Genomic DNA, 26,858 nt, shown 5'->3' with positions numbered 1-26,858 from the left:
CTTTTTGCAAAAATATATTTACTTAATTTTTCTTTAGCACAGACTCTTTTTTTTTTTTTTTTAACAGTGAGCCAACTTGTTTCTTGATTTTGAAAGTTGTTGCCAACACACTGGATTATTGAATAAAGATGTTTCCTTGGTTTCCTAGGAGAGGGATTGAGCAGGGCAGAGCATGACACAGAAGGAAAACATCCAGGCTTCTCAATTTTGGGGTGTTATTATTTTTGAGGAACTCTAGTATCTGCTCTGTTAATCTTTGAATGTAGGTCAGGAGGGAATAAGAGGAAGTGAGAAGGAAAAAAGCAACTTTGTGCTTTTGAATATGGTAGAACGATATCAAATGATCACTAGCATGATTAGCACAGTTTATGGTTGCGTTTAAGTATGGTATTTGAGAAGGCTGAGCTTTTTCAACAGTGTTTATTATAAATAAAAAAATAATGGTACCCTGTATTTGCCTAGCGCTGTTCTGCTTTACAATGTCCTGTATGTGAATTTTAACTCCTCTATACTTCACAATACTGTGAGGATAGGTATAATTTTCTCTCTGTTATATGATGGAAGAAACCGAGGCTCAGAAACATGCTCAAGATGACATGCTAGGAAGGCACTAGAACAGAGTTGGGTTCAAAATCCTGGCAGCCTGGTTTCCAGAGTTTGTTCCCTTAGTGGCTGCCCTATGTCCACTGTCTACATCCTGAGCTAGAGGCAGGAATGGAGACTGTTCTCTAGTTCCTTGCACATTGGATTTGCCCAGTTTACTTTGAAAGTAGCCATTCCATTTCTCTAAGACAATAAAGCACCTTATTTAATACTAGAAAATCTTCATGCATATATCCTCTACACTTCTAAGAAGTACTTTTTACAGACCTTAGTGAAAAATTCCTTGCAATAGTAGTTCCTGGCATTGGGAGGCTTTAGGTTGAATATTGGGGTGACATTTCTTGGCTTTCATGATTAACTTTTGCTGGAGTGAGACCAATCTATGTACTTCTGATACATGTTAAATGTGAATAGTCCCCAGATGGCAGACCAGGACGATGCATGTTGACTTCAGTGGGTATGTGAACCCTGATTTGGAGTTTCCCTTGGTGTGCTAAAGTCTCCATAATTCTTAAAGTAGGTGGACGTTTTGTGTGTGTTGCCTGTGGGTTAATGAAGCCTGCAAACTACCACAACATGGTAACATGCTCAATTATGAAATCCCCCAAATTTTACCAACAAAATAGCATTCTCCTTAGAGGAAATTTGTAAAAATAATTAAGAGTGCAAAGATGGAAATAAAGGTCACATCTGCTACTACTCCAAAGCCAGCCACTATTGAAATCTACTTTCCCTCTGTTTTGTTATTTTTTTCCTTATGCACACATTCCTAGACATGCTCTCTTACAGCAATAGTGGTCATTAATGTGTTGTTATTCTCTGAGTTAAAATTTAACCAAGGTGTGGAACACAGGATATTTTGCACATGCATTTTTTGCTGGAGAGACCACAGCTGTGTAACTATTTATAGTGTTTCTTAGCTATCTCATGCATCATTTCCTGTCTTACTTCCTCGGTGTCACTGGCAGTGCTACTACTGGCCTGTCTGCTCCACTCGTGACATCTGAGTCATCGCTGACAGCGCTGTCCCCAGGCTTCCTCACGGAGCCTGTTACTGAGCTTGGTTATTTTTCTTCTCCTTGAAATTTCTCAGATCTGTACTTTTTCGACTGCTGCCCCCCTCACCACCACCGCTGTCCAGTGTCTGTTTCTGGGCCTTGAGCTTCTTCTGTGTTCAATCCACACTTTAAAAAGTAATTTCTCTAAGTGTTTTCTCAGCATCCTAATCCTAGCACGTCTCCCCACATGGTGATACCACCTCTCTATTACTTTCTGGTTATCTCTACATTGGTTTCAGAGTCTCCATGCATCCTCTATCACCTCATCCACTTCATGCCAGGCAAAGACGCATCTTCGTCCTTTCTTATTGCACTGTTCAAGGTGAGCTGGACTAGCCCTAGTGAAAATTGTGAAGTAAGCAAAGTCTTTGCCATTTCCATCCTCTACCCTCCATTATATACTTTTAACCACAAGGGTTCTTCTTTCCTCCTATTTGTTATTTGGAGTTCACACTGCCAGTCAGATGGGAAAGGATCTGAAAGGATCACAACATGTTTTATGTGATCAAATGTCTTTAATGAAATAAAGTTAGTGCAAGTAGATGTAGTTTCTGTTTTTAAAAAATTGCTCTTAGTTGGCTGATAAAAAGTTGCAACTCTGTATTGATACTCTCCACCCCAAATTAAAAAAATTTTTTTTTTCCCTAATATGTAAGTCTGGGAATAACTACTTAAAGCTGTAGCAGTGAAAAAGAGAAGTAGCAGGAGGAGGAGAGATAAAGAATAGGACAGCCAGTAAGAGATAGTAATATTAGCAAGCTGCGTACTTTGATAAGAGTGCATTATTATGAGTATGTTTTTCTTCGATAAAAATGTGTGCTAATTTAGGGAAAAAATACTTTCTATTTGTGTTTTATTGTGTAGTCCCTTGTTAGCTATAGATGAGAAAAATATTAACCATAATATTCTATGGTGTTGTATCCGTCTTAGAATAATAAACGTGAAAGCACTGAGCCTGTTATTTTCTTTATCCTTGAATCTCAGCATCTAGTTAGTGCCTGGCATGCTCTGCATAGTCAACAAATGATTGCTGATTATATGACAGTGTTTAGGAACAGGATGGTCTTTTTTATACTTCTAGGGTTTTAGTTTATTTTTACCCAACAGAATGAAGAATTTGACTCTGTAACACCAGTATCAGAAATCCATGTTTCAACAACTATAGAAAATGGTATCCAGTTGTTCACGAGGATATTTCATTTGCAACTCATGTTGGTGACAGCACGGAATAGATTCCCCTCGTGCTGATACTTGGCTTTAAAGACCTCTTCTTTTGCTTTGGGGACTGAGCTAAAAATAGAGCTAGCCTGAAACTACATGACATGTGCTTCAGTGGCCACGTCAGTATGCTGGCCTGGCAAAGAGAGCTTGTATGGGTGTTTTTATATTCCAATGTGTGTGTTAGTTGCTCAGTCATGCCCAACTCATTGTGACCTCATGGATTGTAGCCTGCCAGGCTCCTCTGTCCATTTGATTTCCCAGGCAGGAATAGTGGAGTTGGGTTGCCATTTGCTTCTCCAGGGTATGTTCCCAACCTACGGATCAAACCCGGTCTCCTGCATTGCAGGCAGATTCTTTACCATCTGAGCCACAAGGGAAGCCCTTATATTCTGAAGGTGGAGCTATCTCTTCTCTGTCCTAGTATGACTTCATACTCACAGACACTAATCTTGTCCTTTACTTGCTTCAGCCAAAATTTGGGTTGTAGAGAGATGTCTTCAAGAAAATTAGAGATACCAAGGGAACATTTCATAACAAGGTGGGCACAAGAAGGGACAGAAATGGTATGGACCTAATAGAAGCAGAAGATATTAAGAAGAGGTGTCAGGACTACAAAGAAGAACTATACAAAAAAGATCTTCATGACCCAGATAATCATGATGGTGTGATCACTCACCTAGAGCCAGACATCCTGGAATACAAAGTCAAGTGGGCCTTAGAAAGCATCACTATGAACAAAGCTAGTGGAGGGGATGGAATTCCCTCTGAGCTACTTCAAATCCTAAAAGATGATGCTGTGCAAGTGCTGCACTCAATAGGCCAGAAAATTTGGAAAACTCAGCAGTGGCCACAGGACTGGAAAAGGTCAGTTTTTGTTCCAGTTTCAAACAAAGGCAATGCCAAAGAATGTTCACACTACCACACAATTGTACACACTATCATGGCACCCCACTCCAGTACTCTTGCCTGGAAAATCCCATGGACAGAGAAGCCTGGCAGGCTGCAGTCCATGGGGTTACTAGGAGTAGGACACAACTGAGCGACTTCACTTTCACTTTTTGCTTTCATGCACTGGAGAAGGAAATGGCAACCCATTCCAGTGTTCTTGCCTGGAGAATCCCAGGGATGGGGGAGCCTGGTGGGCTGCCGTCTATGGGGTCACACAGAGTCGGACACGACTGTAGCGACTTAGCAGCAGCACACACTAGCAAAGTAATGCTCAAAATTCTCCAAGCCAGGCTTCAAAAGTACATGAACCGTGAACTTCCAGATTTTCAAGCTGGATTTAGAAAAGGCAGAGGAACCGGAGATCAAATTGCCAACATTCCCCTGGATCATCGAAAAAGCAAGAGAGTTCCAGAAAATATCTACTTCTGCTATTGACTATGCCAAAGCCTTTGAATGTGTGGAGCACTACAAGCTGTGGAAAATTCTTAAAGAGACCACCTGACCTGCCTCCTGAGAAATCTGTTTGCAGGTTAAAAAGCAACAGAACTGGACATGGAACAACAGACTGGTTCCAGATAGGGAAAGGAGTACGTCAAGGCTGTATATTGTCACCCTGCTTATTTAACTTATATGCCGAGTACATCATGCGAAATGCTGGGCTGCATGAAGCATAAGCTGGAATCAAGATTGCCAAGAGAAATATCAATAACCTCAGATATGCAGATGACACCACCCTTATGGCAGAAAGCAAAGAAGAACTAAAGAGCCTCTTGGTGAAATCAAAAGAGATTGAAAAAGTTGGCTTAAAATCAACATTCAAAAAACTAAGGTCATGGCATCCGGTCCCATCACTTCATGGCAAATAGATGGGAAACAATGGAAACAGTGACAGACTATTTTTTTGTGCTCCAAAATCACTCCAGATGGTGACTGCAGCCATGTAATTAAAAGATGCTTGCTCCTTGGAAGAAAAGTTATAACCAACCTAGGCAGCATATTAAAAAGCAGAGATGTTACTTGGCCAACAGAAGTCCATCTAGTCAAAGCTATGTTTTTTCCAGTAGTCATGTATGGATGTGAGAGGTGGACTATTAAGAAAGCTGAGTGCTGAAGAATTGATGCTTTTGAAGTTGGAGAAGACTCTTGAGAGTCCCTTGGACTGCAAGGAGATCCAACCAGTCCATCCTAAAGGAAATCAGTCCTGAATATTCTTTGGAAGGACTGATGCTGAAACTGAAAACTCCAATACTTTGGCCACCTGATGCAAAGAACTGCCTCATTGGAAAAAATCCTGATGCTGGGAAAGATTGAAGGCAGGAGGACAAGGGGACGACATGGGATGAGATGGTTTGGATGGCATTACCGAATTGATGGACATAAGTTTGAGTAGGCTCCTGGAGATGGACAGGGAAGCCTGGCATGCTGCAGTCCATGGGGTCACAAAGAGTCAGACGCGACTGAGTGACTGAATTGAACTGAGGGAGGGGGTGATAGGACTTTTGTTCAGAAAGTATGATGGGGCTGAGGCAGTGTCTGCTTTCAAATACCGAATCTTTAAAATAGTCTATGATTGTATAATTATGTTGCATTTTATTGGTGCAATTGTCGGATTTTACATTGAATAGGTTAAAATAATTTCTACAGGAGAATACAACTTTTTCACTAAAGTGGATGGAGATTGAATGGCAAGACAGTGGAGAAGAAATAATAAGCGTATTATGTAGTTGTCTGGAATATGTAATACCAAAGGCAAGCCTTGAATGAGGAAGAGGAGATAATAGATTGCCTTCCTGTGGGCTTACTTACCATGCTTTTGGAAAACAAGGTGAAATTCAGTGTTTTGTGTCTTTGGATTGTGCCACAGTGCTTGCCGTGCATCAGACAGCTTTTGACTAATATCCTGTAGATTTTAGTTTGTTATTCATTTGACATTTGCTTTCATGTTGTATTTTAAGCCAATGTGGTAATGAAATGAATTGTTTTATTATATGTATATTTATTATATATTTTTAAATAATTTTGTTTATATTTGGCTATGCTGGGTCTTTGTTGGTTTGTGGGCATTTCTCTAGTTGGGTCGAGCGGGGACCACTCTGTGGTTGTAGCGTGTGGGGCTTCTCATTGTGGTGGCTTCTCTTATTGCAGAGCATGAGCTCTAGGGGAAGAGGGCTTCAGTAATTACAGCACATGGGCTCCATAATTGTGGCCCCCAGGCTCTGGGGCACAGGCTCAATAGTTGTGGGGCACAGGCTTAGTTGCTCTGTGGCATGTGGGATGTTCTTAAATCAGGGATCTAACCTGTGTCTCTTACATTGGCAGGGGGATTCTTTACCATTGAGCTGCCAGGGAAATCCTGAATTGTTTTATTTATTCTGTGTATAAAAGCAAACAATATTAATAGCTCAAATAAAATGGAAATATATTTGTAATGGCATCATAGCATATGAGGTGCTATTTTCATTCTTCCTTGAGAGGCTAAGGATTGTATTTATACACTAGTTTCAGGTCTGGAGTGAGAATAAAGTAGATGGAGCTTGTATATAAGCAGTTGTTGGTTTATTTAAATTTTCTACATAAGGATGTTTTCATTTTTAGAGGTTATCCGTATATATTAACAGTATTAAGAAATACGTCTGAAGAAAACAACCCAAAGAAAACAAAACAGAAAATACATTAAAAGAATACTTCCGAGTAAGAATTTTAGCTAAGGATCACTGGTTAGTGGATTATGGAAAAGTAGACATTGTCCATATCAGGGTCACTAGAGAATGAGACAAGTCAGGATTTTGGTTCTACTCAAATAGCTTGGTCAGGAAAGCAGTGACTTGGCTGAGCCTCAGTTATAGCAATTGCTGAAGCTCAGAAGGCAGAATGGCTCCTCAGTTATTTGACTGGAAATCTTCAGTTTCTCTGTACCATCCTTATCCATGCAGTTTTGGTCTTAGATTTCTCAGCTTCTCTAACCAAGTCTTACTTTTGTAATTAGGGAAGAGTGAGTGAGTAGAGTGACCTGACCCCAGGGCCGCCCTGATGTCTCAGTGGTTAAGAATCTGCCTGCCAAGCAGAAGACACGGGTTCATTTGCAGATTGGGAAGATTCCATGGAGAAGGAAAGGGCAACCCACTGCAGTGTTCTTGCCTGGGAAATCCCATGGACAGAGGAGTCTGGCAGGCTACAGTCCATGGGGTCACAAAGAGTCAAACACAACTGAATGACTGAGCCTGCATGTACTCACGCACGCAGAGTGACCCCAGGGTAAATGTCATGTCACTTTTCCCGTTCTAGCGCTCAGAGAGGTTCCAGCTCCAGAGTTCCACCAGACCAGCCTTTAGCTTTGCCCAGGTTTGCCCCTGGTCCTGAAGACTCCTGAGAACTGGTGCCATGTTGGCCTGGCTTACTGAACTTTTTTGAGCTCTTTTTTTTTTTTTTGAAGGCCACTGGCTTTATTGATTTAAAAAACTTTACAAGGACAGTGACTGTTCTGCCAAAAAGACTACCAAATGGCATAAAAGAGACCACAGGTGGGGGTGGGGGTGAGGGACGGGGCCAGGAATCCACTCAGAAAAGCTGGTAATTATTGTCATGAAACTGGCAGGGAAAAGGAAGATGCATGCAAGGGTGAGAATTCCAACAAAGTTGAAATGGTGAGAGGGGAGAACTCTGCAAAGGCCCTGGAGTACATGGGAGGTGTGCACAACAACAGCAATCTCTTCTTTTGTAGAGGATGGAGGAGGAGTCCTCACTAGGCTGCAAACTCTGGAGACTCAATGCTGGGGCTTGGGATCGGGGGCTCCCCAGAGAGCATCACAAGAAGGTGTCACACCACTCTCGCAGGCACTCTCCCAGGACTGCTTGGCGTTGGCGCCACACGTGTCCTTCAGCCATTCCCGGAAGAGGTCTTCATCTTTCTTTAGGACCAGAAACTGGCCGAGGACCACATAGGCCTTATCAAAGCCCCTTTCCTCCAGTTTCTTGCCCAGGACTTTGCCAATCCCGGCCAGGCTTCCCACTGGCTTCTCCCCCATGGGCTCTGCCACGAAGTCTTGGTGCTTTTGGGAGGTTGTCATCTCGATCAAGCTTAATCTGCAGCTCCAGTTCCTGTAGCGGCTTCTCCCGCCACTACCTCAGCCCACTAGAACTTTCTTCCACTTCTGCTCTTTTGAGCTCTTTCTTTGCAGATTCAATCTATCGAGAAGTCAAGTCAGGGTTCCAAAATGGGTAAGTGAAAATTACAGGAGTTGTTTTGTAAGGGTATTCGAGGTTATAGCTGAGGAGGCAGAAGAGAGAGGGGAAAAGCTAATGTTACTTTCAATCTGCATGGTGCTTTCTAATCTCATTTAATTAAATTCTCACCATAAACACATAAGTGTAGCCGAGGAGTGAAGCACCATGCACTTAGGAATCTGTACAGAAGCAGGTCAGTTTGTCAGACAGAAGTGTTTGGAGCAGATCTGTAAATGCTCGGGTTTAGTCGAGTTTTCCCTGTTGTACGTTGCTACTCTTAGGGTTTCTTGGTAGGTGTGGTACTTTGGTGATGGCTTCCAAAGGTTTAAGTCTTAATCGCTGGAATCTGTGAATCTTAATATGTGAATACTATTTAGAAAAAGGGTCTTTGGAGATGCAGTTTGGAGATGCAATAACCTCAGATATGCAGATGATACCACCCTTATGGCAGAAAGTGAAGAGGAGCTAAAAAGCCTCTTGATGAAAGTGAAAGAGGAGAGCAAAAAAGTTGGCTTAAAGCTCAACATTCAGAAAACTAAGATCATGGCATCTGGTCCCATCACTTCATGGGAAATAGATGGGGAAACAGTGTCAGACTTTATTTTTTTGGGCTCCAAAATCAGTGCAGATGGTGACTGCAGCCGTGAAATTAAAAGACGCTTACTCCTTGGAAGAAAAGGTATGACCAACCTAGATAGTATATTCAAAAGCAGAGACATTACTTTGCCGACTAAGGTCCGTCTAGTCAAGGCAATGATTTTTCCTGTGGTCATGTATGGATGTGAGAGTTGGACTGTGAAGAAGGCTGAGTGCCGAAGAATTGATGCTTTTGAAGTGTGGTGTTGGAGAAGACTCTTGAGAGTCCCTTGGACTGCAAGGAGATCCAACCAGTCCATTCTGAAGGAGATCAGCCCTGGGATTTCTTTGGAAGGAATGATGCTAAAGCTGAAACTCCAGTACTTTGGCCACCTGATGCGAAGAGTTGACTCATTGGAAAAGACTCTGATGCTGGGAGGGATTAGGAGAAGGGGACGACCGAGGATAAGATGACTGGATGGCATCACGGACTCGATGGACATGAGTCTGAGTGAACTCCAGGAGATGGTGATGAACAGGGAGGCCTGGCCTGCTGCGATTCATGGGGTCACAGAGAGTCTGACACGACTGAGCGACTGAACTGAACTGAGATGCAGTTAAGTGAAGGATCTTGGGGTGGGAGTTTATCCCAGATTATTGAGTTGGGCCCCAAATGCAATCATAATGGCCCTTATGAAAGAGGGAGATCACACACCCCGCCCCCACACTCCCAAAGTGAAAATGGAAGCAGAGATTGGAGTCAATGAGATCATGAGCAAAAAACGCTTGTCCCAAGCTGGAAGAGCAGGGAATGGATCCCCCAGAGGCTCTGGTTGGAGTTTGTCTCCGTTGACACCTTGACCCCAGCCATCCTGATTTTGAGTGTCTAGTCTGCAGAATTATGAGAGAGTAAATTGCTGTTACTTTAAGCCCCCAAGTTTGTAGTAATTAGCAACCACGTGAAAGAGCAGAAATACAAGTAGAAAGCAATTTGGTCAGGAGCATGCCATCAGATTTGGTGTTTAGAAAGAATCCCTTTTTATTACTTAGGTATAACATATACACTTTGAATGCAAACCTGGTCTAGTTGGTTTTAATCCTCATCAGATTAACTCTGCAAAAGCAGTGCTCTAATTGTGTTATGTTTGCTCGTCCATAGTCCCAATGTGACTATCAATTTGGAATTCTGTTTGGCTTGTTTATAATTGTTTCCACATTGCTTGGCACATAGTAGGTTCTTAGTAAATATTTTCCAGATGAGTACATGCTTAAGTATGAGTATCTTTCTAATTAGGGCTCCAGTCTTCTCTTCCAGCTATATCCACTGCGCCCACCCCGCCTCCTGCCTTCTTTCTTTCATATTATCTCTCTGTTTGTGTATGTGTGTGTATTCTTGTTAGGTGAAAAAAAAACCCAAAACCCCAAGTTGGGAAGATACAGATAATGAATAGTAACTATAGTTTCCCTTATGAATAATAACTGTCCAGATGACACTGGAATAGACTGAATAATATTAATTGAAACGTTGTGTTACATCTTTAGGAAAGAGAGGCAAATTGGGACAAATCAAGTGTATATTAAGGATTTATTTTTAAAATGTACTTCATGTTTTTTAGGATGAATATAGATAAAACCCTAATGTATCCTATGCCTGCAGCATTCTTTAGAAGCAGTGAATATTCAAAACATTGTCAGTGAGGCACTGCTCTTTTAAAGATGGGATGGTTTTAAAACATTGAAAAATAAACATTGAAACAAAAAGTTAGTAGTAAAACAATTATATCAAGCTGACATTAAAAATTCACCTGGTGAATTCTGAAACATTGCCCATCATCTGAAAGTAGTTTTCTGCTTGTAAATTGTTGAATTTCATACCTAGGACAACATCCCAAGATAATCAAGTGAACCAGATGATTGATTTTGTTTCCTCAGCTTTTATACAAAAGAAGTTAAGTTCTTAGGACTGTTTTAAAATGGATAATGGATACACATAAATCTTTCATCTGGATTCAAAGTTTTAATTTAAAAAAAGTGTAAAATTCCAAAGCTCAGACTACACACCAAACTAATTAAATCTCAATTCCTAGATGGGTCATAGGCATCTGTGTGTTTTTTTGTTTTTTTTTAAGTTCCCAGGTGATTCCAATGTGCAGACAAGTTTGAAAACCACTGTAATATACTATTATCACACCAAAGATAATTATAGTCTAGTATATGATCCATATTAAGGTTTTCACAGAGTTTCCCTGGCTACCTTTTATATCTGTTTAGTTTCTAAACTATGTATTTATTTGGTTGTAATGTCTCTGCAAGGACAGGGATTTTTGCCTGCTCTGTTTACTGTATCCCCAGTGTCTAGAAGAGAAGCTGGGCTGAGTAGGTTATTGAGAAATATTTGTAGGTTGCATGAACTTAATACATGGCTCCTGCGTTTGGTGGGACAAGGTGTGTTGGATATGACTGACCGATGTCTTTATCTGTATGGCTTTACTTGAACAAAAATGTGTCACCCTGTATTTATGAAAAGATTAATGGAGAACTACACCTTCCTAATCAATGGTACATTTAGGTTCAAATATGTGCAGAGGTGTAAAGTAAAATTCCATTATGTGATTTGTGTACACATTGCTCAGAGACCCAAAGGGTTTACCTGTCTGGGTCCCTGGGCTTCAGTGGGACAGTTTGGAAAAAAACCCAGTTTAAAGGCGGCCCCCAGGGTGAGTTCATACTCATATAGGCACAAAGTCACCTTTTTTTTTTTTTTTTATACCAATGGGTTTAATTATACTTTGTGAAAGCCTGAAGCAAACACAGTAAAGAAAACATGGGTGGCACTCAATACATAAGTTTCATTTATTTATTAATTTTTTCTCAGAAAACTTTTTAATATTTCACCATGAAAAATAAAGTTTTGTAGATTTTTTTGGTGTGTGTTAGTTGCTCAGTTGTGACCAACTCTTTGCGACTCTGTGGACTGTAGCCCACCAGTCTCCTCTGTCCATGAAATTCTCTAGGCAAGAATACTGGAGTGGGTTGCCATTCCTTTCTCCAGGGGATTTTCCTGACCTAGAGATTGAACCTGAGTCTCATGCATTGCAGGCAGATTCTAGGAGTTCATTTCTTGCTGAATATTAAACAACATTGTGATTGTGTGCCTAATTGTGTCAAAAGTTTTTGTACAATATATACAATGGAATATTACTCAGCTGTGAAAAAGAAATAATTGTGCCATTTGTGCAAGTGATATTTTTGACTTTTTAGCTATTCTGTCTTTCATCCCCCTTTCCTTTCACATATTAAGATTACTTAATAGCTTTGATGGTAGTAGTGTTACTGTGTGGGAAGTTTAATTTCTGGCTGATGGTAAGAGTGGTAAAATTTGAGAGCCTAGGTTTTTGCAAGAATAAGGGAATCAGTGGTAACAAAATTCTGAGAAATATTTTAATCCGTGTTATTATGTCTGCCATTGAATATTCCCCAAGTATCAACGTTCAATTTTAGATAGCTCCAGGAGTTTAACAGATAGCACACCAAAGTCTCATCTAACCGAGAGATAGAATCTAACTGGCTTGAATATGGTGCTTTGTTTCTTTCAGAGCCAGAATTCTAAGTTTTCATACTTCGTGAAAGTATGAGTTCTCAAGCTGCTTAAAACTTGCTACTCATAATCATCAGCAAGTATGGTTTTTATGAACAACAACAACAACAACAATCTATGAAGACTATGTCAACAAAAGTAATTTTTTATTTAAATTTGACCTTTGGTGCTAGGTCCTTGACACTGTTAATTTGCAGTTTTAGATCAGGACTTGTGATTTGCTTACTTGAGTTCAATGATATGAAAATTCAGTGGTGTTATTATCCCCAGATACCCTTTTTTCCTCTTTTTTTTTTTGAAAAATGTATAAACAACTCTTCTTTTTTTTTTTTTTTTTTCAGATTAAATCACCGATTGTTAGGTCACTGTCAAGGATAATACTTTGCTCTTGTAATCACAGATTTTTGTGGTTGAGGAAATCCGAGTGTCATTTGGTCTGAACTCTTTCTTTTACAATGTGAGGAGATGGAAATCAGGAGAGGTAAACCCACAGCTAGCTGGTGATGGAACCAAGAACAGAGTCACTGAGGGGTGTTTAGTGGCTGTTGAAGGTTTCTCACATCCAGCTGGTGCTGGAAAGAACAGAGCCTGTAATCCCTGATGAACTTTGTTAAGGGCCTGCTGCAGGAGTATTATTGCAACAATTTAATGTTGAAGTTCTACGAAGTGTAGTATGTATATATGGCTGAGTAGAATGTTGTCATTCCGTCTTCATGAACGAGGATGGGAAAGGGATGTTTTCAGCCTGAGTTCTAACTGTAGTGATGCTGAGGACGTGGAAGCTCATAAACCATGCAAGTGTGTACGGCACTCACACCTTTCTTAGTCAGTGAGTGGTTGGTTTTGGAGTGTGGTGGCTTCAGGTAGCTGTGAAGAGTCAGTGATTAATACCTTTAGCTGTATTTAAAGGATTACTGAGTGAAGGTGCCAGTGGTGGTATTTGACCTGTTCCCCCCTCTGCAGCTCCTGGGGGGCGTTTAACCTTTTAGGAGTGGTCAGAACACAAAAGCAGCAGTCCTTACCACTTTCACCTGAAAGAAGACTTGACTTCGTTTGCCATAGATTTCTTGCTTTCCCTTTTAACCCGGAACACTGACCAACTGCATCAGATGTGAAGAAGCTTGGCCACACCTGCTCTCCCCATTCTCTCCCACTTTTCTCACCCATCTGCAGCCTCTTCTAGAAGATAGCAAGACAAGAATCAGAGTCGAGCACTTGATGTGCTAGGTCAAGAGCCCAAACCCAGTGACTCTAAGCAGGGTTTTTTCAGTGCATTGGCTTTACACTTTCTGCAGAAATAACAGCTGGCATTTAAAATGATCCCTGGCCACTTATTAGTCAGTCCTTCCACAGGACACAGTTGTGCCTTCACTTGTCAGAGTAGGGTGGAGTAGGGCGGGGTGAGGTGGCTCTTGGTTGAAGTTGGAGTGGGTGTTGGTCTGGAATTGAGGGCTGTTTGATTGGCAGCACAGGTAGGCAAGGGACAGAGGGAGGAGACTTGATGACACACCTCGTCCAAGGAGCAAGGGGTGGGGAAGAGCAATTAAGCCTCTATTTCTTTCCTTTCTGAAATACCTTCTCATATCTCTTATGGCTGGGCACCAAGGCTATTTGCTTGGTCATGGATTCATTTCTGAGAAGTAGGGCAGAAGGCAGGTGGCTATGCTGTAAGAGATGCTCCAGAGAGAAATACCAATCTTTTTAGATGTCTGTGTAAATACTTACATGGATTTTCTAGATTATAGCACCAGATTGTGAAAGTCCCTCAGTCATGTCCGAGTCTTTGTGACCCCGTGGAATTCTCCAGGCCAGAATACTGGAGTGGGTAGCCAGTCCCTTCTCCAGGGGATCTTCCCAACCCAGGGATCAAACCCAGGTGTCCCGCATTGCAGGCAGATTCTTTACCAGCTGAGCCACAAGGGAGGCCCTAGCACCAGATATGGGAATGGCAAATCTCATACTATGAATAGTATTCTCATAGTATTAATAGATATGGAAAGTGAGTTCCAGCAGAATGTATCTGGTTAGTGTTGAACTGAACTAACGTTCATCTTGTCACCCAGCCTCTTATCAAGAGGCAGTAAAGTGAAGGCGTTAACTACCCAATTAGAAGTTGCCTTGTCCAACATCCAGATCCAGCTCTCCAACCTATGATGTAACCTTGTCAAGTTACTTAACAACTCTGTCCCTCTGTTTCTCAACTGACGAATCAGTAGATAAAGTTGTTATGAGGAGTAAATGCAAAAGCACCTGTGCAAGTGTTTTAAATGAGTTCCTGACTGATGGTGATGGCTCAGTGAGTACAAGCTACTGGTATCATTGTGATTGTTATTCTTTCTTGGCTATTTTACTCTTTTACTAGCATTTTGTCAACACTTTTAAAATGAAAGGTAGAAGCAACACCTTATGAAAATAAGACGTAAATTATTTATAGATTCAGTTGGCCAAACAATATGTGATAGTGAGCTGATGTTATAAACAAAAGAAATCCATAGTTTGGCTCCTAGTGAAGTCGCTCAGTCTTGTCTGACTCTTTGCGACTCCATGGACTGTAGCCTACCAGGTTCCTCCGTCCATGGGATTTTCCAGGCAAGAATACTGGAGTGGGGTGCCATTGGCTCTTAGGCAATATATATATTGTTGTTGTTCAGTCACTAAGTCGTGTCCGACTCTTTGCAACCCCACTGACTGCAGCACACCAGGCTCCTGTGTCCTTCACTATCTCCCAGAGTTTGCTCAAATTCTTGTCTGTGGTGTTGATGATGCCATCCAACCATCTCATCCTCTGCTGCCCTCTCTCTTCTCTTTTTTTCCTTCAATCTCTCCTAGCATCAGGGTCTTTTCCAATGAGTCAGCTATTTGGATTAAGTGGTCAAGTATTGGAGCTTCAGCATCAGTTCTCTCAGTGAATATTTAGGGTTGATTTCCCTTAGGATTGACTGGTTTGATCTCCTTGCTATCCAAGGGACTCTCAAGAGCCTTTTCCAGCACCACAGTTCAAAAGCATCAATTCTTTGGCATTAAGCCTTCTTTATGGTCCAACTCTCACATCCATACATGACCACTGAAAAACCATGGCTTTAGCTATACAGACCTTTGTTGGCAAAGTGATGTCTTTGCTTTTTAATACTCCGTCTAGGTTGATCATAGCCTTCCCTCCAAGGAGCAGGTGTCTTTTAATTGCATGGCTGAGTCACTGCCTTGCAGTGATTTTGGAGCCCAAGAAAATAAAATCTGTCACTGCTTCCACTTTTTCCCCTCCACTTGCCATGATGTGTTGGGACTGGATGCCATGATCTTTGTTTTTGAATGTTGAGTTTTAAGCCAACTTTTTCACTCTCCTCTTTCACCCTCATCAAGAGGCTGTTTAGTTCCTCTTCACTTTCTGCCTTTAGGGTGGTATCATCTGCATATCTGAGGTTGTTGCTGTTTCTCTGGACTATCTTGATTCCAGCTTGTGCTTCATCCCGCCTGGCATTTCACATGACATATTCTGCTTCTAAATTAAATAAACAGGATAAATACATATGTTTAAGGAAGCATATTTTCTTCATTTAGTCATGTTATAGAAAGATGTCAATATATTTTTTGTAATTTCCTAGGATCATAAATAGTAAAAACTTTAACGGATACTGTGTTTGCATTCTTTACTCCCAGATTCACGCAGAAGAAAGTAGGCCAGAGATAGAAAAGTGCCATCTTCAAGATTAGATAGTTAATTATGCAGGCAGGCAGGCAGTCTCTGCCGTCTCTCTTTTAAGTTATAGACATGTGTTACAGATCTTCTTGTGTGTCAACTACCTAGCTTACATCTTACACTTGTTTCCTTCAATATTGAATGGTTGTATTAATGAGAACTTTACTGAACAATTTTCGTGGAGATAAAAATAGCTAATTGAAATTTTTAGATAGTTTATAAAATACTTAAGGTATATCTCCTTAATGATGAAGGCCAGATTAAAAGCTTGAGGCAGAGTTGGGAACTAGCTAAAACAGATTGATGACTAACAGCTTTCTCAAAGAGGAAGTGGGGGTGGAGAGAGGGAGAGGGAGAGAGAGAGAGAGAGAGGGAGAGAGAGAGTGTGTGTGTGTGTGTAGTTACTCTATGGGTCTAGAGAGTAAGAAAATGAAATATGAGCCAGTACTTTTGAGTGGCTTTGGGAGAATATCCACTTTTCTTTCCCACATTTTGATTGTGTTTAAAATAGAGCATAAAATAACTTCAAAGGAGAGAGTTTCTTCAAAGGATAGAAACATCAGATTTTCAAGGCTGGTGAAGTGCATTCGGTACAGTAACGTGTACCTGCGGGTGTGAAAGGAGGTGGTTTTTTGGATATTGACTTTGGTCTCTTCAGATACCATTAAAAAGAGTCAACTGATGGTATATTAATGTAAAAGAAGCCGGTGGTGAAAATAAGCTTATGAAAAGAATAGAAATAGTCTAATCTGGTGATTTAACACATTAGTCACCTCACAGTGGATTCACCACCTAAATGATTGAGGACTGAGAAATTGCAAGAAGACAGCATGAGCTTAAAGAGTGTGTGAATCATTGCTGACTAATTAACAATAGTTGAGGCATGCAAGGCACTCTTTAGAAGCTTAGGAAATGATTTCAGACTGAATATTGTAATTTTACTTTGTCCTTTTATACAGTCATAAAATAAAAACGAAAACCACTTGTGAAGTAAACCTGGTTTGAAACGGAAATAGGCTATAAAAGTTAAAAAGCTTCATTTGAGATGATTTTTTTGTGGCCCCATTTAGGAATTTTTGGCAAGATTGTGTTGCCTAGAAAGCAAACTGGAGATGGTTATTAACTGAAATAAACCTGAAATGAACAAGCAAAATAGGAACTGAATATTTGCATTAAATTTCCATTTAGTGTGAAAATACATTGCAATTAAAACATTGCCATTTTTGCGTACTGAATGAATGACAATACAAAGGATAGTAGAATTATCCTAACAAGTATACAAAAGTATGTTTTTTAAGAGGAGGTTTTTTCAGTTTTTCTTTTCTTTCTTTCTGGTTTTTTTTTTTAATAGATTTTTTGGAAACATTTGTAAATATTAGCAAATTAACTCACAGGGCAGGAAGGGGGAGACCTGAGTTGTAGCCTTGTTTGTAACCAGTTATATGCCTAGAGACTATTTCTTTGCTTCTCTGAATCTCAGTTCCTTCATGTGTAAAGTAAAATGATTTGGCTAGGTCATCTAAAAATTGCTTTCATTTCTGTTTAATGATTTGAGAATTCAGAGATCAATATGGGCCAGGAGCTTGAAAGCTTTGTTGAGGATTTTAACAGGGGCCAGATTTTGGAGGAAGGATAAAAATTACTTTTTCAAAACGAGGACAGTCTGCTTGGACCTATAGCATGAACAGAGATGTCATTGGAAGGGGGCATCCTCATAATTTATTGCCCAATCATTATAAAAACAGAATATGTGGATTGAATCAGGGATTGACTCAGCAGATTTGGAACAGTCATTGAAAGAACTTCTTAAGTAGCTGGAAGAAACTACGTTGAATAGAATTATATTGTAGCTGATGAATATGAAATAACACAGGGTCTGCTTAGATATGAAACTTAACACACCTACACTTCTGTGTAGCAAGGATTAAGGAAAAAGCTGACAGTGGGGCAGTAAACCAAGATTTAGCAGACGTATGATGGGCAGTGCCAAGGGAGCAGTGTGGGAAGCATTCTGGATGCTGAGAGAATGAGGTGTAGGGAGGGAGGGACTGATGTAATGGGCTGGTTGGGAACTGGAAGGTCCCAAAGACAGTCAGGATGTTGGTGACACAAAGCGTGTTTCTTGTGATGTGAGTTAATAAGGCTCGGACTGTGACCACGCTAGTGGGGCTTCATGTGCGATGGGAACAAGTCAGCATACACGATTAGGGAAGAATACAGGAGGTGTGGGGTCAGCGTGACACAGGTGTTTCGATTTTAAGGGGGATGATGATTGCAGAGGGCGGGAGTGAAAATCTGATTTAGGAGTAGGGATGGGGGTGTGTGTGTGTGGATTATAAGTCTCATTCTGAAACCGGCTGTGTCATTGTCAGTAACCTGCTGGGAGTGTAATCAGTTCCCCTCGCAGGGCCTCTGTGTTCTCAAAGCCAGAATGAGGGGAACACTGGAACTGTGTCAGTACTTCTCAGCAGGAGCAGTATTGCTCTCCAGAGGGCGTTTTGGAAACTCGTGGGAGTGTTTTATGTTATTTCATTGTTTGCCAGGTAGGTTCCAGTTGTGTCAGACATCCTGCAGTTTTAGGACAGTCCTGCCAAACCAAGAATTACGTGGTGTCCTTCATGTCTTTAGAATGGCCCAGTGGGCATTCCTGAAGGATGTCATATAAACGTCTCATCTCTGCTTATCTTAACTCAAGCTTTTAATTCCAGGTACCACCTGTCCCTTTGTTCTCTTGTTTTCTGTTTTTCTTATGAGGCATGTTTTCTGATCTTGTTTTTCTCCAAATCTAAAGTCACTCATTAGAAGTAATAAGTAGAAGTAAGCAGTTGACCACTTCCTTGTGTTTTACAGTGCCTGAGCATTAATCCGCTCATTGAAATGCATAATTTTGTAAATTATTTTCCTTCGTTCCTCAATATTATGATAAAGGTCATAGGCAGATGCACGTATCTTAAAATGGTGTAGAGATAAATGATCAAAATTTCACTTCAGGATAATTAACGGGGGAGATGATAAAATATTATGTTAAGGGCAAGTCTGTTAATGTCAAGAACCGCTTCCCTAAATGATTCCCCAGGTTTTTCACTCCTAACATCTCTAAACTACTACAGCTCCACTTGAAGAGGTAGGTTTTCTGTAGTGGGAAGTGTTAAAAACTGACAGCATCAGGCTGGAAATCGTGGAAATCAGCCACCTCTTGTGAATTGCATGGAAGCCTGAGAAGCTGAAATCTCCCTGAGGGAAAGGCCCATGATGGGTCCTTGCCGGGGAGTGTGGATGCAGGCAGACGGGAGGGTGTGCTGTCCCTGCAGTCCGCAGAGGAGGCAGCTGTGAGGAGGGCAGGGGCAATTACCACTTTTTTTTTTGCAGCTGCATCTGGGTGATCCTCTTTGTGATGGGAAGTAGGTGGTAGCAGAGGCTTTTCAAACGATTTAGCTACCCACCAGTGTGTCCCTCTCTTCTGGAAGCTCATTTTGTTTTTAAATTATGACACAGTGCCATCAACCATCATTTGTGTGAAAGTCCTCTCTCAGAGTACAAGAAAAAAGTGGCCCATGATATGTGACCTTTCCTTTTTATTTCAATAGGCACACTGTTGCCCCTTCAGTTTCCAATTGGAGAGTAGTTCTATCTTCTACTTGTTAGCTTATCTAATATATTAAAGCATATGGAAAATATGAAAACTGAAGTGATTACAGCCACCTGCCGTATGAAAAAGTGTGAATGTCAAATAATACGACATCCTTTTAAAATAGAATATGAGATTTGTTAGATGTGGTGGTGGTGGTAGTTTAGTTGCTAAGTATGTCTGACTCTTTGAGACCCGATAGAATGTAACCTGCCGGGTTCCTCTGTCCATGGAATTTCCCAGACAAGAATACTGGAGTGGGTTGCCATTTCCTTCTCCATTTTTAGGCTTACTTCCTGTTTTGTTGTTGTTAAATTGGTTTTTAGACCAGAAAAAGTTTGAACTTGACCTCCAATATTAATGCTTACTGTAATCATAAGTGAAATTCTGAGAGCATATTTTGGACCGAAACTTTGTTTCAGTCTAGAATATAGTGCTTTATTGGAGGCATTATTGCTTGAGCTTCCCTGGTGGCTCAGATGGTAAAGAATCTGCCTGCCAATGCAGGAGAACCAGGTTCTATCCCTGGGTCGGGAAGATCCCTTGGAGAAGGAAATGGAAACCCATTCCAGTATTCTTGCCTAGAAAATTCCACTGGCAGAGGAGCCTGGCAGGCTGCAGTCCACGGGGTCGCAAAGAGTCAGACATGACTGAGTGACTTCCACACTTGATTATTGCTTCAGGAGAAAAATTAGACAGGTTTGCAAGATAGAGGTTAAACCAAGTGAAAATCAAGTTGTTAATGTAACTTCTATTTGGAGTTCATAATGGGACTTAAGACCCTAAAATTTTGATGAGATGTTGAATACATTTGGCAAGACTTTTATAATATCTGTTGCCTCTAGAAAAGGTAGTTAATATCAAAAGGCACACATTAAAAAGCCTCATAAATCTCCTATAAAACCAGTGCCTGAAGATAGTTACGTTAACATTGGGTACATATTATTTTAGTTGTTTTTCCCCTGTTGCTGTTTATAAAATGCCCGTTAAACATAAAGATGAGTGGATGGAGCACTGAGTATCTGGAGAGGGAAGGACTGGGCCCTGCTCTCCAGGAGCCAACAGCTGATACTACAGCCCTGTGTGTGAGTGCTTTATTTCTCTGGACTTGAGACATTCACAGTGTTGTTCTTGTTGTTCTTGATGGACTCATAATCCTCCTTTCTTGAATATCTACTATGGATTAATAGTATTTGGCCCTTTCTGTAAATTGTTTCCAGTCCTCATAATAGCCCTGCAAGGTAGGTATTGTTATTTCATTTTACAGATATGGAAAGGGATGTTCAAAGAGGTTAGGTGGTTTAGCTAAGGCTCCATGTGCAATGAGTGGCAGGGTTTAGACTCCAAAGCCTTCCTTTGTCCCTGAAGCTCTGGACCCTCAGGACAGGGATCCCATCGGAAGCAAGGATTGCATCGTTTGCTGGTGGGCACTGGGGAGGGTTGGGAGGGCGTAAAGTTGGGGAGGACTATACAGAAGAGGTTCTTGGGGCAGGAAAGGGACCTGGGTAGAGCTGGGCTTGGCAAGTCAGTACTGTTTGCATAGGTTGGGTGCTTGATGACAGAAGTGGGCCTGAAGGAAATGGACTTGATGCCTAATGGGGAAAGTAGCTGGGGCCAAGCTCCAAGTGTCTTGAATGGCAAACTGAAGGTCCAGGGGACCTAATGAACCAGGCCACTCTGGTACTGATTGACTTTATGGTTTACAAAGAGATGTACCAGAGAATTTGGAGATGATGAAACTGGCTGGATTCACACAGCATTTTGCATATTTATTGGGGAGTATTTGGGTAAACTGATGGTTGGGAACTAGCGGTTAAAGATGATGCTACATTTACACTGCACATATGATCTGCATTGCAGTGATAACCTTCTTCAACAGAAAAGGTGATTCTGAAATAAATGAGCACTGAAAACAGTGGGCTTGACATCATGTCCTGGCTTGGGAAGCATGATTCTCTCTGTTTCTAGGAAAAGACTCCGAATGTGGGAAAATGAATAGAAGCAAGACCAAATAAGCTTGTCACATGATGACGATTCCATAAGGAAGGAAGGTAGTGACAAGGGAACTTTAAATATCTGTGGTATCTGCAGGTTGAGGACTTGCATGAATACCCAGGGTGTGTTTGAAGCACATTGGAGAAGCGAGATGGGCACTATTTTGAGCCTCTTTTCTCATATTTTGTTTTTCACTTCTTTCTGATACATGTACATGCCCTTCCTTTTTCTTGATGAAAAAGATACCTCCAATGTTTCCTCCTCTGACTTTTCCATTGTTCCATTGTCTGACCGCGCTCCTCTCCCTTCTTGTTTCCAGCTCTTCCACACATGCACTTTTCTGACTGCCTGTCAACCTTCCTCCTCTTGGCCGAGAGCCCAGGTAGCATTATCAGCTGCCCCGCTTCGCCAGGAGCCTGCTGGGAAGCACTGAGGTTCTTGTCAGTTTCTCTTTGCCCTTCACATATGTATTGCCTTCTGGCTTGGCAGTTTCTGACTAGGGGATAATAGCCTGTAGCATAGACACTTTGGATCTCAGTAAATGTTTCCTGAAGGAGTTCATTACTCATTGGGAGAAGAGAACTCTTCATGGGAGAACTTCCTCTTTAGATATCTAATATATGTATTATATGCCTGATATATATATATATGTCTTTCAGTCATGTCTGACTCTTTGTGACCCCAGGGACTGTAGCCCACGAGGCTTATCTGTCCATGGGATTCTTTGGGCAAGAATACCAGAGTGGGTTGCCATTTCCTTCTCCAGATTATGTATATATATATATTTCTTTTTCTGTAGATTTGGTAGATTCCTGACTCAATATTGTAGGTTTATAATTAGTTTAAATTTACAAATACTCTGTATAGAAAGCATTTATTAAAGACATATTAAGACTTTTGGCTAATGGGCTGTATAGGAGTTGTAGTTCAAATCTATCTACCCCGAGAAGTATTAAGAGATATCACAGTTCTAAAAATGTCACCATGGTTTTTGACAACATTGAACAATTGTGCCCTTACGATGGGGATGTTATTCAAAGGTGGGGGGTGGGAACCTACTCTTTTTTTGGTAAAATTGGGGCAGTGTGGGATTCCCCAATTTTTGAAGTAGGAGGATAATGTTTCTTTTTTAATCTGAAAATGAGTAAAAATGATTTTATAAAATAATTAATTTGTACATGTTTCGATATTTTGTGAAATTTGTTGACACTGGTAACTGTCCCCATTTTATATGAGAGTCTGTATTTGTTTTTCATAAGAAAGGCATATTTGTAGATGAATTAGATATTTGACCCCCAATATAAAAACTATGCATCATCCAGCTTTAAAGGAAGAGGTATTAAGCATTGGCATAGAACAGGGAACAGGCTTCTAACAGGAGAGAAAAGGATGGTGCTCCCTGTCAAGAAGGAATTATAACCTCATTTGTGGATTGAGATATACACACATAAAATGATTAGTGAAGCAAGCAGGGTTATTTATAACCATATATGCATTTGTTTTTTAATCTCTAGCCTGTGTATGCTCCAAAGGATTTGTGTCTGTTTGTATATGAGTATGTATAGTTAGGGTGTGTAAATCAACTTGTAATGAGGTGCCTTGTAAGAGAATTAGCGGGAGAAGGGAGGAAGCAGGCTTTGCAGTTGGGGAGAAGGTTTCCCAGGGCAGGGAGCCTCCAGGAGGGAAGAAGCACGAGCAAATGGGTAGATGCTCCAAAGGATATTTGTACAGGCAACCCTCGAACAATATGGGTTTGAATTGGGTCCACTTATACGTTTAATTCAATGGTAAATACTGCCCGGTCTGCAGTTGGTTGAATCTGAAGAAACAGAACCATGGATACGGAGGAACCACAGATGTGGAGGGCTGGCTGTAAGTTAGATGCAGACCTTTTGTTGCACAGGGTCGGAGGCTCGGCACCCCTAACCCCTGCTGTAGTGATAGTGGGGCTGTAGTGAAAGACGTGTCACTCTTTCGGCTGCTGGCATCTGAGCACCTGCCTGAGCTTTGCTGGGGGACACAGCCCTCCTCTCACTGAACAGTAGGGCAGTGCCTAGAGCTGTAGGGCTTGGTGCTGTGAGCTGTCTGGTCCGCTCTTGCGCAGTGTCCCTGGGCCACTCCGCAGCACAACTTGGGGCATTACACTTGGTTGTCAGACACTTCAGGAGCCACCCACTGGGTGATGTTTAATAACATTCTCTTCTGTGTAGTCAGAGCTGATGTATAATTTGCTATCGGAAGCCCTGATAGAAATACACACATATCATCAGGCACCTTTCTTGGTGCCAAGAGAATTTGAGGTGTTTTATGGACATTTGGGATGGAGATAATGTTGGTCCACAATTACAGCTGAAAAACTTGAGATTCAGAGAGGCTAAGTAACTTGACTAAAACCACACGGGCAATAAGCAGAGAGCTGGAGTGTGATCCAGGCTTTCCTACACAGAGACTGTGATCTTAACTTCTGTGCTCTGGCTCCCACCCTCTGAGGAATGCAGATCATTACCATTAGCTTCCTGTACAGATGGTTGGATGGCATCACCGACTCTATGGACATGAATTGAAGCAAACTTCGGGAGTTAGTGAAGGACAGAGAGGCCTGGTGTGCTGCAGTCCATGGGGTCACAATGAGTCGGACACGACTTAGCGACTGAATAAAAACAACAATATATTTTGGAGTACTTTGTTAAGAAAAGATTTTCCTCAAAGCACAGTTGAGGAAGGGTTTGCCTGTCTTACCTGAGTATCAAAAATAGGATTTGACAGATACGGGTTTTCATTGGTTAGAATGCTGGTTAGAGGTAAGGTTTTTCTTACCCCGGGTCTGCTTTGCTTTGAGATATTTGGGACTGATATCAAGGCAGACAGGAGATCCTGAAGACCGTGCCCAAGTTTTTTTTAGGAGGGACATGGTGAGGGAGAGGGTAGGGAGGAAAGCAGCTTATCACAACGATTCTGTCAGGAGTTCTGCTTGTCACATCATTTAAATTTTATGACTCCTGGGTATTCTGCCTGGAGCAACCTATATATACCCAGGGGTCTACATGGCTAAACCATCCCTATTCCCCGCTTCTTTCAGGTCACCGTTCAAGTGTCTTGTCAGATCTTCTCCTGCCATCTCTAATCATTTGACCTCTCCTGCCTCATCCTCCTAACCCACTTAATTTATTTCCATAGCCCTTCTTATCACCTGACAGATTACACAGATTTTTATTTTCTCTCTCCTCACCATTAGAATGTCGGCTTCATAAGAACAAGATCTTTGTTTTGGTAACTCGTGGATCTTCAGAATTTAGAAGGTACCTGAGAGTGTAAGTACATAGAAAGTACTCACACTGAGGCTCTCAGAGTTTTATATAACTGGCCTAAAATTTCACAGAAATTGATGGAACCACATATAAATTCTAGTCTATGTGACTCCTAAAATCCCTCCTTTGCTAAAGACCTTTGCCGATCTGGGAAGATTCCTGTATTTGTATGTGGTTGAGGAACGAGACAGTGCACAGGTTTTTTTAGTTAGCAAAAAATCTTAAGTAGCCAGCCAACTTCCCTGTTTTACAAATGAGGAAATGACTGTGATCCATTGAGAATAGGTGACACGATCAAAGTAATTCCACTATTTACTGATGGAGAAAGGACCAGAATCAGGATGCCCAATCTCCCAGTTCCATCCTCTGTACCCTTCTGCATTCACTTTTTTCTGTATAAAGTGAGCCCAATTTTGATGCAGCATTCAAGTATCGGTCATAGGTGATGGGTGTGAAATAGTGGGTCTTGTTATTTTAATACCATACGATTAATGCAGTAAAGCAGAGACTGCAAACCAGATGCCCACAGGGACCAGCAGATAGCATAACAGTCAAGCTGCCAGGGACTCTGGCAAACTGCCTGCCCAGAGAAACATGTTAGGAGAGAAAAAGGTGGTAAACCAATCAAACTGTTTGAAATACCCTGCTGGCCAAAGGAAACATTTCTGTCAGCCAGATCTTGCCTGCAGGCTTCCAGTTGGTGACTGCTAAAGTTTCAGTGTTAATAGCTCTTTTCTTTCCAAAGGAGTAAGTTTCAGTAAGTGGGGCTGTGTAGGAGAATATGCAAAGTGGTGTCACTGTGGTTAATTGTTCTTTAGCCCAAGGATCAGTGGGTTGGGCTGTCAAAGTTCACAGAGGGAAAATAATTATCAATAAAAGGAGTATTTATTGCCCATCTTTATTACCCTGCTGATAAAGTTGAAGAGTAATGTGTTTTCTCTGTCATAATACCATCTGTCCTCATGCAAAGTACTTGGTTATGCTGTTTACTGACTGAGAATCAGGAAATCTTGGCGATTTGGCAGGACTGTGTACCGGTAGTTACTGTAGCTCTGTGTCACTGGGCAGATCACCTGGTTTTCTACTCTGCTGTATTCATGTTTGAATAAACAAAGGCCGGATTTATAAGGCCTAGGGAAACAAAGAATTCTGAGGATTTCATGCAGGACTTAAACCCAGCTCTTTATCTTTGGCTCTAAAACAAACCAACAGTGACGACAAAAAACCAGTGTTGTCAGAGAGAAGAGAGGCAGAGAAGACTTGGATGGTTTGTGTTTATCACTCATGTCTTTAAGCATGTTGATAATAGCTGGGGATTTGCTGCGGTCCCTCTCACGTGCCAGCTGGGAAGCTGAGGCAGGTTGAGAATGATTTGCTTAATGATCTGTAGGGTCATTTCTGCTCCAGCCTCCATCGTGACTTGAATGACTATTTCTGAGGACAGCTTTCAAAGGCTTCTGCCACGTAGAGTATGGATTCTGGAGCCACATGGCATAGATTGCATGCTGGCTTTCCTTCTCATTTTGATTTATTTCTTCAATCCTCAGTTTCCTCATCCTTAAAATGGGGATAATAATGGCGACTATCTCATAGTCTTGCTGTTGGGATCATTGTTCCGGCAAATTATTAAATACTCCTTCTATTCTTCTTTTTCTTTTTCCTTTTATTCTTGTTGTGTAGCAACCATGTGGCATAGATAATGAAAATCAAATTTTATTAACATTTACATTTGAAACACAGCATGTGAATTTCCCCCCTTTCCCAGCAGATTTAGGGCTTTTAAATTTCTTGGTAGGAACTGAGATGTGTTGGCATTAAAAACTGGCAAGGTTATTTGAACCTTGATGTGAGGGACAGTGTGGGTGTGAATTCTCAGTGTTTGATTCATACCAACTGATTACAGCACAGAGGTAAAGACAGGTGAATCTTGTGAGATGGGTATGAACTGTAGGACCCGATGTTAACGGAAGAGCTAACTTTTGGACATGTGGCTGGGTAGACA

General features: G+C 41.3%; 1 protein-coding gene and 1 pseudogene across 1 annotated transcript in view; one reads left to right on the top strand and one right to left on the bottom strand.

Moving 5' to 3' along the window:
* Positions 1-26,858, top strand: part of ARHGAP18 (Rho GTPase activating protein 18) — a 135,717-nt gene that overhangs the window by 21,677 nt on the left and 87,182 nt on the right. The window lies entirely within an intron of this gene.
* On the bottom strand, positions 7,635-7,944 carry LOC128053105 (barrier-to-autointegration factor-like; annotated as a pseudogene).

The sequence above is a fragment of the Budorcas taxicolor genome, chromosome 9, assembly GCF_023091745.1.
Source record: "Budorcas taxicolor isolate Tak-1 chromosome 9, Takin1.1, whole genome shotgun sequence".
Lineage (NCBI taxonomy): Eukaryota > Metazoa > Chordata > Mammalia > Artiodactyla > Bovidae > Budorcas > Budorcas taxicolor.
This window is presented reverse-complemented; position numbering and strand designations above follow the sequence as displayed.